Raw genomic sequence first — 18,334 nt, 5'->3', positions numbered from 1 at the left:
GGGATAGCCACACCACAGTCCCTTCTCCATTCTCCTCTTGGGATCTTGGGCACGCACGCACACGTGCCCAGTGTGAGTTTAAGCCACTAGATCTGGGACTCGAACCACAGTCGACTACATGGGAGTCCAGCGACATAGCCATTATGCTAACTGCTGGTCCCAGATTTTAGTTTTATTCTGAGTGTATGTGTATGCAATCCCAAGAGAAGAATGGAAGAGAAGGGATTGTGTGGCTATCTCCCCTGAGGGATGATTTCTCATTTTCCTTTTCTCTCCCCCCTCCCCATCCTATAGCTAAAACTGAAGAATAAAAAATAAAAGTAAAACTTAGTTTTACCCAATGTAGTCACATGGACCCATGGATTTCAGCCACTGAATGGATAACTCTTTTGTTGGGAAGCTATTGAATAAGGCGTGGGATCTGTGACTCGAAGTGTTAATCTAGCACTCTGGTTTTCCATTCTAGGTGATACCTCTGGGCCACGTGAAATATGTGGGAGTGTTTTTAAGTTATTATAATGTGCTTAATGGAGGTACTACTGGCTTTTGGGACCCTGAAGTTCAGGGAGGCTAAATACTGTATAATACTGTAGAGGTCTCCTAGTTCAATGAATAATCAATCTCCATCTCCCTTTCTCTAATGCCCAAAGCATCCTATTGAGAACCACTGCCCTAGTGGAAGTTCCTTCATGTAGAAACATGAAGTAAGGCCAGATTTTTTTAAAATGAAGAATTATATATTTATTTAATTTTATTTGTTATTGTGTTTGAATTTGATTAGAGTGAGGCAGCAAGAGAGATAAGCAAAGTGAGAGAGGAAGCCACCAGGTCTGGGACTCAAACCATGTTTGGTCATGTGGGAGTCCAGTGCCTTAACCACCATGCCACCTGCCAGCTCTAGTTAGGCCAGATTTCACCCTAATCTTTCTTCATATATATTCATATAGTTGGTATCAATAGATGTGGCTGTAAGTGTGAAGATCTTAAAAAGATACCACCCAGAATATATGTTTTATGGTATTCATTTTTTTTGGGGGGGAGAGTTTTTGCTATAGGATGCTTGTAGTCGCCAGAAAGACAGAGAGAGACAGAAAGCGAGAAATCACCCCCTCAGTGGGGATGGCCACTCCAGGGTGCTTGTAGTCGCCAGAAAGACAGAGACAGAAAGCGAGAAATCACCCCCTCAGTGGGGATGGCCACTCCACAATCCCTTCTTCTCCATTTCCTCTTGGGATCTTGGGCACACATGCACACTTGCCTGGCATGAGTTTAAGCCACTAGGTCCAGGACTCAAACTGCAGTAGACTACATGGGAGTCCAGTGATGTAGCCATTATGCTATATACTGTTCCCCATATTTAAACCCTTGACTTGAATTATTAGTGTTTAAAAGTAGCTGAAATTTTTCAAACTATTTTGAATGATCTCATTAAAATCAGTAAAACTTGTGTTCTCAAATACTTGATGTTAAGTATTTTTTAAGTTTCTTTTTTTCTTTTATGAGAGAAAGAGTGAGAGGAATCTCAAACAGGGTCCTGTCACACTGTGATTTCCTGTCCCCAACCTCATCCCCCAACCTTTTGACCAGCCAAATCATGGGGTCACCCTATGGGCATGCCTGGAATGTTCACATTGACCAGGAAACTGAATCCAGGGCCTTCCTATGTGGCTCCCATATCATATAGCAATGCTATACTACCTGTGCCACAGCAGCATGCCATTAAATTTTTGTTTGGTATTACTATTATTAGACAGCAGTTAGGGACTGTTTAAATATAATACTCTTGTACATTTACATTTCAGTGTAAATGAATTCATTTAAATGAATACTCTTATTTATTTACATTTCAGTGTAAAACTAAAGATAAGTTCAGTACCTCCCATATAATAGTAGTCCAGTAAATATCCACTAAACCAAACTGAATAAATCAAGCATTCCTTGACTCTTGTTCCTCTTTTTAAGATGAGAAAGTAATATATACTTAAAAAATTATGATTGAACAAATATAATTGTTTTTATAAGTTAACGCTGCACAAATTGAAATAACAGAAAATAATTTCAAGTCCGTCTCTGTAAATTCATATTAACTTTAGAATGGAAGCATCTTCTTTTACTTTTCAGATAATAGTTTGGGACACATTGGGTCAAGTACATTTAAATAGATTTTCTGTTATAGGAATTCTCAGGGCCTTTATGAAGTGTGCCTTGTGAAAATGGGGCATAACATACAATATTTTCTAAATATATTTATTTGCCTTAGAAACTCATTAGAACTTACAGGTAACAGAATTAGCAAACCGAGATACACCTTTCAAATGCTTTCACTGTGATTTCATTTTGTGACCAATTAGGATACTGGAGATCATCCATTTAATATTTAATATGCTGTATTTTGAATTCCAGTAAGAAAAAACAACCAAGAATATTATTTTTGGTATCTGGAATTGAGTTTGCCAGGAATGCAAGCACAGCTTCCTCAGTAAAGACCTTGCTTTTGGAAACATCTTACCCCTTGGCAGCTTTCCAGAGTTCAGACTTGGCAGCATCAAGGACACAACGCAAGGTGTGTTTATTTGATTTAACATTTGGCAAAAGGTGTTTTGATTTGTGGTTTGTTTTCTTTCACTTTGTTTTTCTTGTTTTGGGTTATTTGCTTCTGGCAATCAACCTAGGTTCTGAACTTATTTCTTCCTTAAGGAAGGCAGTATTACAATGAAAAAATGTTTTTATTTCTATTTATTTTATGGTATCAAGGAAGATCCGAGCCAATTAGGATTTTGTCTTTCAACATTATTTTTAATATTTCTTGATTAATTGATGCATTCATGTTTCTCATGTATGGTGGAGAGAGGAACATGGCCTAATATAGAAGAGTATGAGCCCCTGTTTTATCTCTGTCCTTTCTCACTCTTTACTCAGAATTCTTCAATAATTCCCTATTTCACTCAAGATAAAAACTAATACTCTCTGTCTTTTATTTTTTTAAGAGATTTTTGCTATAGGGTGCATGCACTTGTCAGAGAGACAGAGATACTGAAAGCAAGAAATCACCCCCCATGAGGGGATAGCCTTGCCTCAATCCCTTCTCCTCCATTCTTCTCCTGGGATCTTGTGCACACACACAAACTCACCTAACTTGAGTTTCAAGCCATGTGGTCTGAAACTCAAAACTGTGGTTAGCCATGTGGGGGTCTAGCCTCTTAACCATTTTGCCACCTGCTGGCCCCAAAGCTAATGCTCTCAAACTGGCTTATGTCTCTTTATAAGATCTGACCCCTTGTTAGCACTCTAATTTCATCTCTAACTATGCACCCTCACTTACTTGATCTAAATATGCCAGCCATACTGGTTCTCATTTTTTTCTTTGAACATGCCAGACATGTTTTCATCTCTGGGTTTTTGATTTGCTATTCCTTTCTATTGAATTGTTCCTATTTGTTCTCTTATTTCTCTTCATGGCCAGTTTCTTTAATTTACTTTGCATCTGCCTTAAAAAGTCACCTTCTAAATGGGATTTTACCTTACCACTATCTGACATTTTATATTCTTTTTTGCCTTGTAATATTCTTCACTATGTAATAAACCATATATTGTAAATTATTTGTCTTTATTATTATTATTATTCCTCATAAGAATCTAAGGCACATGAGGGCAGGAGTTTTTGTTTGCTTTGTTTTCACTTTATCTCTAGCAACTAGAGTAGGCTCTGGCTCTTGGTGAGCAAATGTATGAATGAAGGTTAGTACAGAAAATATTTTTAAAGTCCTTGCTGTGGGGTACACATTGTGCTAGAGGGTAAGGGTATAGGAGTGAAATACATATCTCATGCTTTCAGCAGTACAGTTTAATAAAGGAAATAAATAATTACAACAGCCATTTTACTACAGTGTTGTCTTATAAGAATTTGAATCAAATATTTTCATTACTTAGAGAAGCATCATTTAAGTCAGACAGTGTCGAGCTCATGAAAGGCTTCCTGTAAAAGGTACCCTTGTGTATCAATTAGAAATAGCGGTTGTGCTATAGGAATAAACACATCCAAACAAATATGAGTGTCTTAACATATGTTCTCACACAGGCTACCTGTGTGAAATGGATTGATAGAAAAGTGCAGAGACTCAAGACATCGAAACCTTTACCTGGATGTATTTCTGTTGAGTACAGTCACTGTAGCAATGAAACGAGAAACTGGTTTCTTATGTCCTGGCTTTTAGAATTTCACTGGTTAAAGCAAATTTCATATTTTCAAATAGGGGACCATGAAGTGCAATTTTTGCCTTCTACTGGATGTAAAGGATAATAGGAAGAGCTTTACGAATTGAACTGATAACTACCATTACCTTTCTACTATTAAAAACAAAATGCTGTAGGTTACATACGCTCGCTGGTGAGAGAGAGAGGCAGAGAGACCGTGAGAAAGAACTCTTGGAGGAGATGGCGAAGCCACAGTCCCTTCTGTCTATTCCTCTTGGGATTTGGACACACACACACATGCACACACACACACACAAGTGCCTGGAATGTTTTTTGAACCACCAGGTCTAGGCCTCAAACTTTGCAGTCAGCCATGTGGTATGCAGCTTTCTTAGCTATCATACTACTGGCTGGCTAGCTCTCTACTATTTTAAAGAAGTGTAAGATATCCAGATAGAGGGACCAGCAGATAGTATAATGGTTATGTTGCTGGACTCCCATATAGTCAATTATGGTTCAAGTTCCGGAACTGGCATCTTAAAACTCACACTGGCAGTGTGTGCATTTGTGTGCCCAAAATCCTGAGGGGAGAATGTCTCTCACTGGCAAGCGCATGCACATTATAGCCAAAAAAAAAAAAAGAAAAAGAAAAAGAAAAGATAGCCAGGCAGAGAAGTAAAGAAAGGAAGTGCATGGCCAAAGGCTGTAAGCTTTTATAAAGTATGATGGCTTCAGGGAACTGTATATAATTCAGAGTACCTGGAAAACAATACTTATACAAGTCCCAGATCCGGCGACTTGCTTTCTCACTCTTCCTTTCTCTCTCTCTGGTGAGCACACGTGGCATATAGAAAATTAAAATAATAAAAATAAAAATAAATAAAATTAAACAAATAATTCTTTTAAAAAAATTACCCAAAAAAGAATTGAGAAAATACAACATATGTCCTCTGTCCTAAAAACCTGTGTTCTGCCTATTCATGCCTCCCTTGTCTCCCAACTCCTGGGAATCACTGATCTTTTTATTTTCTCCATAGTTTTGCCCTTTCTAGAATATCCTAGAGTTGAGATTATAGTGTGTTGCCTTTTCAGACTTGCTTCCTTAACTTACTGAGTTTCCTTCATGTCTTTTCATGGCTTGATAACTCATTTCTTTTTATCTCTAAATTATACTCCGTTATCCAGATATGCTACAGTTAATTTATTCAAGTATGAAGGGTATCTTGGCTGCTTCTAGGTTTTGGTACTTGTGAGTACAGCTGCTATGATCATCCATGTGCAGGTTTTTGTGTGGAAATAACTTTTTAATTCTGGGTAAGTAACTATCAAACAGTGCCATTGCTGGATTGTATAGTAAATGTATGGTTAGTTTTGCAAGAAACTGTGAAACTGTCTTTCCAGGTGGCTGTACCCTTTTCATTCCCACTGGCTGTGAATGACAGTTTTGGATGCTCCATGATCTTGCCAGCATTTGATGCCAGTGTTCTGGATTTTGGTCATTCTGATAGGCATAAAGTGATATAATATTGTAGCTTTTATTCGCATTTCCCTGTGACATAGAATGTGGAGCATCTTTTCATGTGCTCTTTGCCTCCTGTATGTCTTAATAATTACTATATTTATCACAGCTTTCCATTTACTACCTTTGGTATTTTTTCCTGCTTTCTACTCTTTTTTTGAAAATTTTTTATGATTTGACTTTATTTTTTATCTTAACATATCAGTTATATTCTACTTTTAACATTTTTTTGGTGATTGCCTTGGAATTAACATTGTAGATTTGCAAGTAATTCATGTCTACTTTCAAATGATACTAGAACATTTCATGGGTACTTTGAGTCTCTTAAAATAAAATAATCTTGACCATAACCTGGTGGTTGAGGGGCCAGATCCCACATGGCCAACTATGGTTCAAATCTCAGACCAGGCAGTTTGAGGAACACACTGGGTGCATGTGCATACATGCCCCAGTTCCCAGTGGGATGGAGAAATGTGGGAGAGGGTAGTGGTGTGCCCATGCACATTGGGGAGTGCTTTCTCTATCACCTTCTCTCTCTGCTTCTTTTTCTGTCTTTCTATGGCAAGTGTGTGTGACCTGTGGCAATTTCAAAAACAAAAACAAAAACAACTTATTTCTTCTCTCTGTCCCTTGTACCATTGGTGTCTTTATTTAACTTACACATAATCATATATAAGCATACATATAAACATAATATAGACAAATAAGCCTACCTGATTGAATACATTGTTATTATTTTGAACACACATCTGTTAGATCAATTAAAAGTAAGAAAAGTTTTTGTTTTACCTTCACTTATACCTTCTCTTACATTCTTCCTTTTTTAGATCCAAGTTTCTGACCTTCCTTATTTTCCTTTTCTCTAAATAATTTTTTTTAACATTTTTTCCAAGGTAGAACTACTGGCAGCAAATACGCGTGATTTTCATTCTGAGAAAGTATTTCTTCTTCATTTTTGAAGGATAATTTTTTAGAGTACAAAATTCTGGGTTGTCGTTTTGTTTGTTTGTTTTTTCCAACACTTTAAATATTTCACTTCACTCTCTTCTTGCTTATATGGTTTCTAAGGAGAAGTCAGAATTTTTGTCCTTGTTCCTCTGTTGATAAGGTGATTGTCCTCCTCTGACTTCTTTTCAGGATTTTTTTTCTTTATGTTTGATTTTATATAGTTTGAAAATGTTATGCCTAGGTATAGGGTTTTTTTTGGTCATTTTTCCATCATTGGTGTTCTCTGAGTTTCCTAAGCCTGCAGTTTTTTTCTCTGACATTAATATGGAGACATCCTCTGGCATTATTGTTTGAAATATTTCTTCTGTTTCTTTTTCTCCTCCTATTCCTATTATAGATACATTATAACTTTCATAGTTATCCTGCAGACCTTGGATATTCTGGGGTTTTTTTGTTTGTTTTTGTTCTCTTTGTTTTTCAGTTTTGGTAGCTTCTGTTCATCTACTCTCAAGCTCAGAGATTTTTTTCTCAGCCAGTGCCCAGTCTACTAATAAGCTCATCAAGGCATTCTTCCTTTCTGCTACAGTATATTTGATCTCGAGCATTTCTTTTGGGTTCTTTCTTAGGATATCCATCTCTGCTTACATTGTACATCTATTTTTTTCATGTTGTTTACTTAGCCATTAGAGCCTTTTGCATATTAATCATAGCTATTTAAAATTCACAGTCTTGTAATTTCCATATTCTTGCCATATCTGGTTCTAATGCTTGCTTGTACTTACATTGTGTTTTTAAATAGTTTTTTAATTGCCAGAGGGCACATGTGCTCACCAGAGAGAAGCAGAGAGACAAAGAGAGAAGGAGAGAGAGGGAGAAAGCCTCCCCAATGAGGCATGGTTATGCCACCATCCCCTGTCATCTGTTTTTCCATCCCATCAGGATGGTAGGCATGCACATGTGCCTGGTGTGCTTCTTAGGCTCTTGGGGCAAGATGCAAACTGAGGTCTGCCATGTATGATCTGGCTCCCTTAACCATTAAACTGTGGGTTGATCCTATATTGTGTTTTTATTTTATTTTATTTTATTTATTTATTTATTTATTTATTTGCCTTTTCGTATGTCCTGTAATTTTTTCTTGGTAGCCAAATAGGATGTACTGGGTAAAAGGAACTGGTTTCCATAGACCTTTGGTAATGTGGTGGTTAGAGTACGGGCATGTTATATAGTCCTCTGGTTAGGTCTCAGTCTTTTAGCGATTTGATGCTTCTGGACTTCATAAATATTTTTCAGTTTTTTTAGTCTCTCTTTACCTGGAACTGGATGACTGGACCAGCCAGTCTGGATGAAGTTGGATATTTTTCTTTTCTCATATGGAAGGCTAGAGTGCGCTGAATTTGGGTATTTTCCTTTGCCCAAGTCAGTCAGGCTCTGGTAACATCCAGCAGGTTAAGTTCTGGATAACTAGTTTCTCCTGAGGACAGACCTTATTAAGGAGAACAAGGTGCTCTAGTACATTGTAGGTGGTTCCTTTTTCTCCCATGTTTATTATGTCAACCTGATTGAGCTCCTTGAGGTAAACTCCCAAAAGTATGGGGCTGCCTTTGTGATTGGGCTCCCCTGAAGATTTTAACTTTCAGGTTCATTCCTACTGAAACCTCCAGCAATTGCATGCCTGCTGAAACCTCCAGCAATTTGTCAGTTATAGTCCATATTTTCTACTCATTAGGCTCTGCTCTGGTAAGCTGTGACTACCTGTATTCATCTATTTCTCCAGTCATTTGGACAAAAGTTTGCCCAGTGTCCTCATTTTTTATACAGATCCAAGAAGAGCTGTTGACTTTTCTGTCTGTTCAACTTTTTTACTTGTTGTAAGGATAGAGTGATGACTTCCAAACTCCTTACATACAGAAAGAGAAACCAGAGTGTATATATGATAGAGTTTTCAGCAAAGTAATATAATGTTAGGATGAAGTTTAATTAAAAAAATACAAAAGTGATTGAAGAATTCATAATATTTTTCTTAGAAGTTTTTTGAAAATATTGTTTGGAATGTGCTATATTTTAAAGAATATTATAAAATTAATATTCTTGTTTGCCATTGGTGTTAAGCTCAGGATTATTTTAACATTTGTGAGATCGATGTTATCATTGGAAATTAAATATTTGAGGCCTCCATGGAGAGAACTTGTTTTATCTAAAGCCAGGCTACTGCTCTAATAAAAAACTGTATTGACCTGTGTAATGAATGTGGTGGATATATAAGAGAAAGTTTGACTTAACAGAATTAGTACAAATAACTTGAAAAGTTTACAACTCCTGAAGAGAGAATAAGGAAGAATGGGTGGGAGTATTTATTTCAGAAGGTTCTTTTCTTAGACTTGCCGATAATTTGGGAACTCAGACATTGATTAGAGATTAAATTACCAGCTTGGAAATGAGGACTAGTATGTTAAACCTTTTGTGTTCAGAAGCTTTCCATTTTTTAAAGTAAAGTGCTGAGTATATATTATTATGTACATATACTATAAGCATGTAAGTGATACTCTATTAGTCCAGAGTTTCCAACACTCATTAACAATAAGATGGTATACACAATTCGGTATCTTTAAAGTTATCTGAAGATATTTTGTTGTCCAGAGACAGTTTCCTTGAAGCCATGGTGATGATATAAGATGGTTGGAGGATTAAATAAAAGCAGAAACTATAATACTATTTTTATATAATTAAGTTGTTACAGGCTTAGTGTATCCTGAGATCATTCATTCCTATATCCTAAGACTGTTAAATGTAATGGAGCTCATTGATTTTTAATGAATGTGAGACCATCAAGTTCGGGTTGTTATTTGGTCTAAAATATTACTTGAACTGTGCAGTATTTCAGCAGTAAGTGACTAAGCCAGCATTGGTGTAATGCTCTTAACATTTATTGAGCACTTACTATGTGAGAACTACCATGTTAATACTTTACATAAATTATTCATTTACTTTTACCGTTACAACATAATCATATGAGATAGATATTTTTACTGTACTCGTTTAAAAAATGGAACATGAGCTTAATTTGGTCAGTAGCTAAAAAGTGACAGAACCAGAAAGGAAACAAGATGAAGTAGGTAAGCCTTAACTTACCCTTTACCAGTCTCATGTTTTTTATAAAAGATAGATAACATATAGAAAAATTTTCAATTTTAAAGCATTTTAAATAAAGTTTACAGTTGTTAAACATCACACATGGATGTTTTAAGTTGACATAATTGTCTGCTGGGGGCTATTTACTCAAAAATACGAATTGAGTATCTATTATGAGCTGGACATTGTCCTTATTGTTGGGATTCTTCAGTGCTCAAAGCAAAGATTCGTATTCTTGTGCTACCAGTGAGAGAAGTCAGAAAATAAACAATACACTTAATGTGAATTATACGTTTTAATATTTTTATAATAATAGTTGGTAGGTCTAAGAAATAGCTTTCCTGTTACAACATTGATAGGCTGGGACCAGCAGTTGGCATAATGGCTGTGTCGCTGGACTCCCATGTAGTTGACTGCAGTTTGAGTCCCAGACCTGGCAGCTTAAACTCATGCTAGGCACGCGTGCCCAAGATCCTGAGAGGAGAATGAAGAAGGGATTGCGGTGTTGCCATCCCCCCTAGGGGTTGATTTCTCGCTTTCTATCTCTCTGTCTCTCTCTTTCTGGTGATTGCATGCACCCTATAGCTAGCAAAAAAACTCTCCAAGAAAAAAAAATTAATAGACTAATACTTAAGTTATTTTGCAGTGTCTAAATCAAATATGAAAAGGATGAAATAGTGATTGCTATAAAATAGTAAAGTAGTTTAAATAAATAATTTTAAATAATTTAAGATTAATTATTGTTGAGTATTACTGTAGAGAAGTCTCCCACCCTTCCCTCTTCACACAGGAAAGATATAGTATTCCAAGGAAACAATTAAATGTTGTTCATCATTTGTAAAGGAACTTTGTTTTCTGTAATTACAGCCTTGGGTGGCCCATGGCTAAAACAGAATAAAAATGAATTTAAAAGAAAGCCCTAAGGTATATTTTTTCCTTTGAAGTGCACACTTAAGTGTAGTCTTAGCACCTTGAAATAACTGTAAATGCTCATGATTAAAAATTTATTTGTTGGGGGAACCAGCAGTTAACGTAATGGCTATGTCGCTGGACTCCCACGTAGTCGACCGCAATTCGCGTCCCAGATCTGGTGGCAAACTCACGCCGGGCACATGTGCGTGTGTACCCAAGATCCCGAGAGGAGAATGGAGGAGAAGGGATTGCGGCGTGACCACCCCCCATGGGGGGTGATTTCTCGCTTTCTGTCTCTATGTCTTTCTCTGTCTGTCTGGCGAGCGCGCATGCCCTATGGCGAAAATCTCTCAAAAAAAAAAAAAAATTTGTTGGTGGGAAAGCAAATTAGTACAACTGCTTTAGAGAGTGATATGAAGATTCCTCAGAAACCTACAAATGGAGCTACCATACAACCCAGTAATTCCACTCTTAGGTATTTACCCAAAGGATTGAAAATTCTTCACTCAGAAAAACACTTCCACATCCATGTTTATTGCAGCATTATTTACAATTGCTAGGACATGGAATCAACCCAAATGCCCCAAAATAGATGGTTGTATTGAAAAAATGTGGCACTTGTATTCTATGGAATACTACTCAGCCATAAAAAAAAAAATGAGACCCTAACATTTGATACAAAGTGGATAAATATAGGAAGACTTAATGCTAAGCATAGCAAGCCAGACTATGAAAGACAGACTTTGTATGTCTACTTAATAAATACTGATTATCTGTGCTCTATAGCAGAAACCGAAAGTTTAGAAGGTACAGAAGCAAGGAGCGTGACCATAAAGACTAGAGATAAGAATGATGGGGTAATACAGGGGTGGGTAATGAAGGGAAAGAAATAAATAGGAAGAAAAAAATATGTTTGACAAAAAAGTGAAAAGTTATTGTCTGATGGTAATGTATGTAGTAATGTCTTTATCTTGACTGATATGTGTGGCATTCATGCTGGAAAAGCAATGTTGTACACTGTAAAGATAAGTGTAATTAAATGTAAATTAAAATAAAATAAAACAATACAAAAAAATTTAATTTTGTTCTTTTTGTTTGTAATCTATAGATGTGTCTTTACATGTGTATGAGCAAAAGGAAAAAAAAGAGAATACATATGAAAATGGGAATGAATTATGTCCAGGCTCCCAAGGTGCCTTTGTTTCAGTAGCTTTTCAGGATCTTACCACTGTAATTCAGTGTAATTCAAGGAGTGCCTAAATATTTACATATATTGTTAGAAGAGAGGCTGCCTTACTGTACTGGAGGTGGCTCTGTATAGGCTTAGAGTGGTTCAGAGTAGTATATGCACATAGAAGCACATCTGGTATGCCACTCTGAACTGCTTTATTTGGTAGATCATCTTAAATTAATTTTTTCTTGTGAATACTTTAAGGAGTTAAATAATGGATATGGTTTATGGACTTCATTATTGAAGTAGTAATGATGTGGTACAGTGAAAAATTAAAATGTTCAATCACAAGGTCATTAACAAAGAATGAAAAATAATTAAGGGCAAAAGAAGAAAGAAGGTTTTAAGATAAAATCCAAACTCAGCTCAAGTATAAAAAGAGCACTCTATTGAATGAAGCATAGGAAGGATTTTTGCAGAGGCTAGAATCTGCATTAAAAGAAGAGACCAGTTCTGTTGGTAACTAGTTTTTTGTACTGAAAAAGCTAGCATGAAAGTCTTTGGAACAAGCTCTAAATATTTTGGGAAAAATAGAGATGACAAACATGACATATAGTTAAAAAATAAACAATAGAGAGTATGACACATTAAGAAAAAATATGGTCTAATCAGAGATTATGGTCAATAATGTGAAAAGGCTAGAAAACAAGTTTTCTTTTTATTAATTGCTTAAGGCACTTTATTTGTGCAATGAGTTGTTTGAAAGTCTCTCTCTCTCTCTCTTTTTTTTTTTAGATGAACTAAACAGGGCAAGTTTAAAGATAGGGGCTTTTAGTAGTTCATAGCCTTTTCACTACATTCCCCCATTTTTCAATGCCTTATTTGAAAGAGAACATCCTGGTTTATGATTTTCATTTCTTTTTTTTCCTTTTAGAAAGAGGCAGATGGTATGAAAACTGGACTCACTTATTTAAAGGGAATGTTGATATTTATAACCAAGCTTATCTCCAGCAAGATTTGTTTTTTGCAGCTGTTCCAGGTTGAAAAAATATTATATTAAAGTCCTGGCTTGTTTTTCTTTCCATATTTGGGTGGGGGATCTTCAAAATGTGAAAAAGTGATGTTTGATTTTAAACATGAATGCAATGTAAACTGTGATTTTTTCCGTCTCTATGTGAATTTTCTGTTTGTATGCTGTGATGATATTACTCTTTTTGTTTCACTGATCTATTTCCTAGATACATCACACTTGAGAAATAATTTACTCATCATTTTCTATGTCATCAAAGTATTCTAGGAAGTGTAGTTGATTTTAACTATGAGTTAGCCTATGTTATTAAACAAACCACTTTCTAATTTTCTGTTTTGATATTTTATTTACCTTTCCTTTTGCCCAGAGCATATTTTTCAATGAGAAATTAACTTTTTTATTTGTTCTTAAAATTATGTTATTTACTATAGGGTATATCATTTTCCCTTTACCTGTTTTTTTGCTTGTATTTTTAACTGTAAGTGCTGCTGTTTCTCTCTGCTGTATTTTAGATACTTTTATAATTTAATTGAGAATTAATGATATTTTATACCCTAAATGTAATGTGTGGAACTATCTCTTGGGCTTGTGTTAATACTAAAATCAATACCCAGGCCTGTATATGCACATAATCTTTATACATTTGAGTTTCTATATTGTACTCATACATACATAATGTTCTATAAAGAAGAGTGTTTTGTAATATATAGATTTATTGTGAATACATGTGTTGATTATTGATTAGTACCTTACATGGCATGCTTGTCAAATTAAAGCAACCCCAAATATTTATGTAGGAATTACCTTCTTAAATATGAAACATTATGTAAATTATAATTATGACACACTTGTGTATTTTTCCTTTTTAATAATTGAAGTTAACACTTTTACAATATTTAAAAGTTTCTGCTTCCCTATCAGCATTCGTAGCTTTACCGTTGACTTTTGCATCACGAAGAGCAGCATTGCTTAAATCTGTGAAACTAACCATTACTTGTAGCAAACAATTTAATTATCTCCAGAGAGATTTCTTACTGTTTTCTGAACAAACCTTTTACATTTCTTCTTAAGTTCATAAAATAATCATTTGTTCTCTTTAATCACACAGAACCTAAGTACTTCTAGTAGAATTTATCTGTTCAGTCTATTCCACATCTTCTTTTATCCTTTCTTATTTTTTATAATGATATTCACAAAATGTTAAGTCAAGAATATGAGATCTGGACTCTCATGTAGTCGACCATAGTTCGAGTCCTGGACCCCTTGGCTTAAACTCATGTGTGTGTGTGTGTGTATGTGTGTGTGTGTGCTCATGATCCCGAGAGAAATAATAAAGGTCCTAGCAGAAATAAATGAAATAGAAAATAAATGAACCATATAGAAAATAAATGAAAGCAAAAACTAGTTCTTTGAAAAGATTAACAAGATTGACACACCATTGGCTAGACTGATCAAGAAGAAAAAGAAAGAAACCAGATAAATATGTGATGAAACAGGCAATATTACAACAGTCATAGTAGAAATACAAAATATCATTAGAAGATGCTGTGAGCGACTGTATGCCAACAAACAAGATAACTTGGAGGAGATGGACAAATTCCTGGATGCATATAATCTATCAAGATTGAATCAGGAGGACATAGAAAACCTGAATAAACCCATAATAAGCCAGGAGATTGAACCAATAATAAATAACCTCCCAACAAAGAAAAGCCCAGGTCCAGATGGCTTCACTTATGAATTCTACAAAACTTTTAAGGAAGAACAAAGCCTAGATAATGTAACCCTAAGAAAATTAATAAAACATCACATATCTCTTGTGTTGCACATTCACTTTAGTATTTCACGACAAATTAAGAAGAAATAAAGTATTTTATTAAGTATTCATTAACTTTGATTAATCCTTTGTTTCACTTCAAATAATTCATTTTCTGTAGAACACCATAGAAGAGATATTCATTTCTATGATTTTGTTTCATTGGCTTTTTTTCTTTTTTTTTTTTCACAACCAAGTAGGTTTTATTACAGAGATACAAAGGTGGTTCAAAATATATACAAGGCCATAATACAATATTAACAGAAAGATTAAAAAACATATCATTTCAATTGATGCAGAGAAAGCATTTGATAAAATACAACATCCTTTCATGATTAAGACCCTCAGTAAGATTGGTATAGAAGGGTCATTCTCAACACAATAAAAGCCATCTATGAAAAACCTATAGTTAACATTATACTGAATGGGGAAAAGCTAAAGCTCTTCCACTGAAAATTGGTACTAGGCAAGGCTGAAAACTTTCTCCACTGCTCTTTAATATAGTGCTGGAAGTCTTAGCTAATGCAATCAGAAGAGAGAACAATTCATATTTGAATAAGGCATTCGAATAGGCAAAAAAGAGTTGAAAATATCTTTATTCATAGATGACATGATGGTATACTTAGAAGACCCAAAGGTCTCCATGAAAAAACTTCTTGAGATGTAAGTGAATACAATAAAGTGGCAGGATACAAATCAACCTCCAAAAATCCATAGCATTTCAATATATGAATAGCAAGTTGAACAAAGTAGAGCTGATGAAAGGAATTCCTTTCACCATAGACACCAGATGTATAAGATACCTAGGGATAAACCTAACTAAGGAAGCCAAAGACCTTTATGAAGAAAACTGAAAATCTTGAAAAAGATATTGAAAGTGACATAAAAAAGTAGAAGGACATCCCATGTTCCTGGATTAGAAGAAGTAACATAATCAAAATGGCAATTCTGCCCAAATTAATCTACATGTTTAATGCAATTTCAATCAAAATACTAGAATTATTCTTCACAGATCTAGAAAAGACAATCATAGACTTTGTCTGGAAAAATAAAAGACATCATATTGCCAAAGCAGTTCTGTGCAAGAAGAGTGGAGTGGGAGGCATATCACTCCCGGATCTTAAGATATACTATAAAGCTGTGATCATCAAAACAGCATGAATGAGCTGAACAAAAATCTCTCTAAGGAAGACATATGAACAGCCAAAACGCATATGAGGAGATGCTCAACATCCCTTGTCATAAGCGAGATGCAGATAAAAACCACAATGAGATATCACCTAACCCCTGTCAGAATGGCAAAGATTAAAAATATAGAAAGTGATAAGTGTTGGTGGGGATGTGGTGAAAAGGGAACTCCCCTACACTGTTGGTGGGAATGTAAACTGGTTCAGCCACTGTGGAGAACAATATGGAGGTTTCTCAAAGATGTGCAAATAGAACTACCATTTGATCTAGCAATTCCACTTCTGGGTATCTATCCAAAGGACAGGAGAGTGCTCAGTCAGAAAAGTGTTTGCACATCAGTGTTTATTGCAGCTTTATTTATGATCGCCAAGACATGGAACCAACCCAAATGTCCACAAACAGATGAATGGATAGAAAAAGTGAAGCACATATACTCTATGGAATACTACTCAGCCATAAAAAACAACAAGACTCTGGCATTTGATAGAAAGTGGTTGGAGGGGCCAGCAGGTGGTGTGGTGGATAAGGGCACTGGATTCCCACATGGCCAACCATGGTTCAAGTCCTGAACCTGGTGGCTTGCTTTCTCACTTTCCCTTTCTCTCTCTCTCATCAAATAAAGAAAAAAATAACAATAACAAATTTAAATAAATAAATAAATAATTCTTTAAAAAAAAAAGTGGTTGGATATGGAGGATCTATTGCTGAGTGAAGTAAGCCAAGATATGAAAGAAAGATACTATATGTATCCGCTTAATATATACCAACTATCTACACACTATGGTAGAGATCTAAATATTAGAGGACATAAAAGCAGTGAAAATAGTTAATGAGGATAAGACAGTGTGGAATATGGTGGGAGAAGAGAAGTGTATAGAGAAAGATAGTAAGAGAATAAATAGACATGACATTAGTAGGACACAGATATGGTTTATTACCTGTTGATGACATGTATAGTATTCTCAAGTAGGGGTGGGGATGAGTGACAGGTCCCGGCCACTAGGACCTGCAGCCACAGGCAGCCTCACAATCATTCTCTTTTGGAAATATTCTTTATAGGGCCCAATTATGAGGTAAAATGTTAACTTAACTGAAAGAAGATTTGATCAACACTGTCCTACTCCAGTAATGAGAATTTCTCATTGGCAAAATTCTTTTCACTTGGAATCTCTCTAACTTCTCTTACTTTAACCACTATACCAAGAGTTGTGCTCTTGTGAGCTGATCAGTCTCACTTGGGTAATAACCCTAATCTAAAGTCAACTGATATGAAATCTTAATTATATATTTGAATCCCATTTGTCATTTAATACAACATATTCATTGCGATGATATCTCATCATAGTCACAGATTCCACCCACACTCAAGGGGAAGGATATTATACATGGGTGAGGGCCATTGGGAGACATTTAGAAATCTGCTTTTTGATAATATTTGATAATAGTAACCATCACTATGAATGTATGGATAATTTTTAATTGGATATGTGTTTCAGGATCACTTAATTATTTTTGTAGTTAATCCCAGATCTTTCTTGCTTTACTCATTCAACACTTTTCTATTTATATTTGCCATTCTGCTTCTAATATCTCCACTGCTATTATGATAGTTTTATTTTTACCTTGGTTTAGAATAGGATAGTCATTGGGAATCCACATATTGAAGTTTCTATTCTTAAGTAGCAGGTTATGAGTTTCAAGGGAGAGAGTTATTCTGGGTCTACATTGAACATTCAAACCTATTTTGAAAAAGCACGGAGTATCCCAGTTAATTGCAAAACCTGTGATATATTTAGGAATTGATGAGACAGAAATAGAGTAATGGATGGTCTTATCACAACATGGCTTAAATTTGGGTACAGTACTAGGGGAGTAGGAGCAAGGGATAAATGGAATAAAGGAAAATAGTAAATAAGGAGGGAAAACAAATGTAAGTTGGTTACTAAGTTGGCCATAGCTGCTTGAGAAAACAGCCTCTTGCTTAGTCATGTGAAGCATCTCCAATCAGGTTGCAGAAGGGAAAGACATTTATCTGCCAACATCGTATTTTCTCTCATTTCTCATTGGTCAATGGTCACTTGTGCTATGTTACTATCACTGTACTTTCAGATTGTGTCCCTTGATTCTGTTGACAGTTGCTGGGGAAGTCAGATCCCATGCTGTTTGCCCAAAAACTTTATTGGAATATGGAAGTAGTGGGCAGAACTGAGCCTCCAGGTTTCAGGGAGTGTGTACTGCTGTGCTGTGGAGCTGCACTTTCACCTTTAGCCCCAGGGGAGGCCAAGTCAGCAGTGGTGGTGCTGTCCATTGGGCAAGTGACTGAGCATCCAATAGGTAGTGAGTCTGGAGAGGTACATCAATTGAGTCTAACATAGCATGATTTCATCTACTCAACTTCTTTAATTATTTATCATATGTAAATGTGCC

General features: G+C 35.6%; 1 protein-coding gene across 3 annotated transcripts in view; it reads left to right on the top strand.

The window, feature by feature from the left end:
- The window catches only part of TRIQK (triple QxxK/R motif containing), a 76,793-nt gene that overhangs the window by 3,006 nt on the left and 55,453 nt on the right, over positions 1-18,334 (top strand). Inside the window, exon 2 of one of the 3 annotated variants that reach the window (XM_014592025.2) lies at positions 2,404-2,563. The exons of 1 other annotated variant lie outside the window; for it this stretch is intronic. The gene's annotated coding sequence lies outside the window, so the exon portion shown is untranslated. Of the gene's footprint in view, positions 1-2,403; positions 2,564-18,334 lie in introns of those variants that run through there. One more of the 3 variants, XM_027776172.1, reaches the window with a different exon arrangement.

This window comes from Tupaia chinensis, unplaced genomic scaffold (genome assembly GCF_000334495.1).
Source record: "Tupaia chinensis unplaced genomic scaffold, TupChi_1.0 Scaffold000636_1, whole genome shotgun sequence".
Lineage (NCBI taxonomy): Eukaryota > Metazoa > Chordata > Mammalia > Scandentia > Tupaiidae > Tupaia > Tupaia belangeri.
This window is presented reverse-complemented; position numbering and strand designations above follow the sequence as displayed.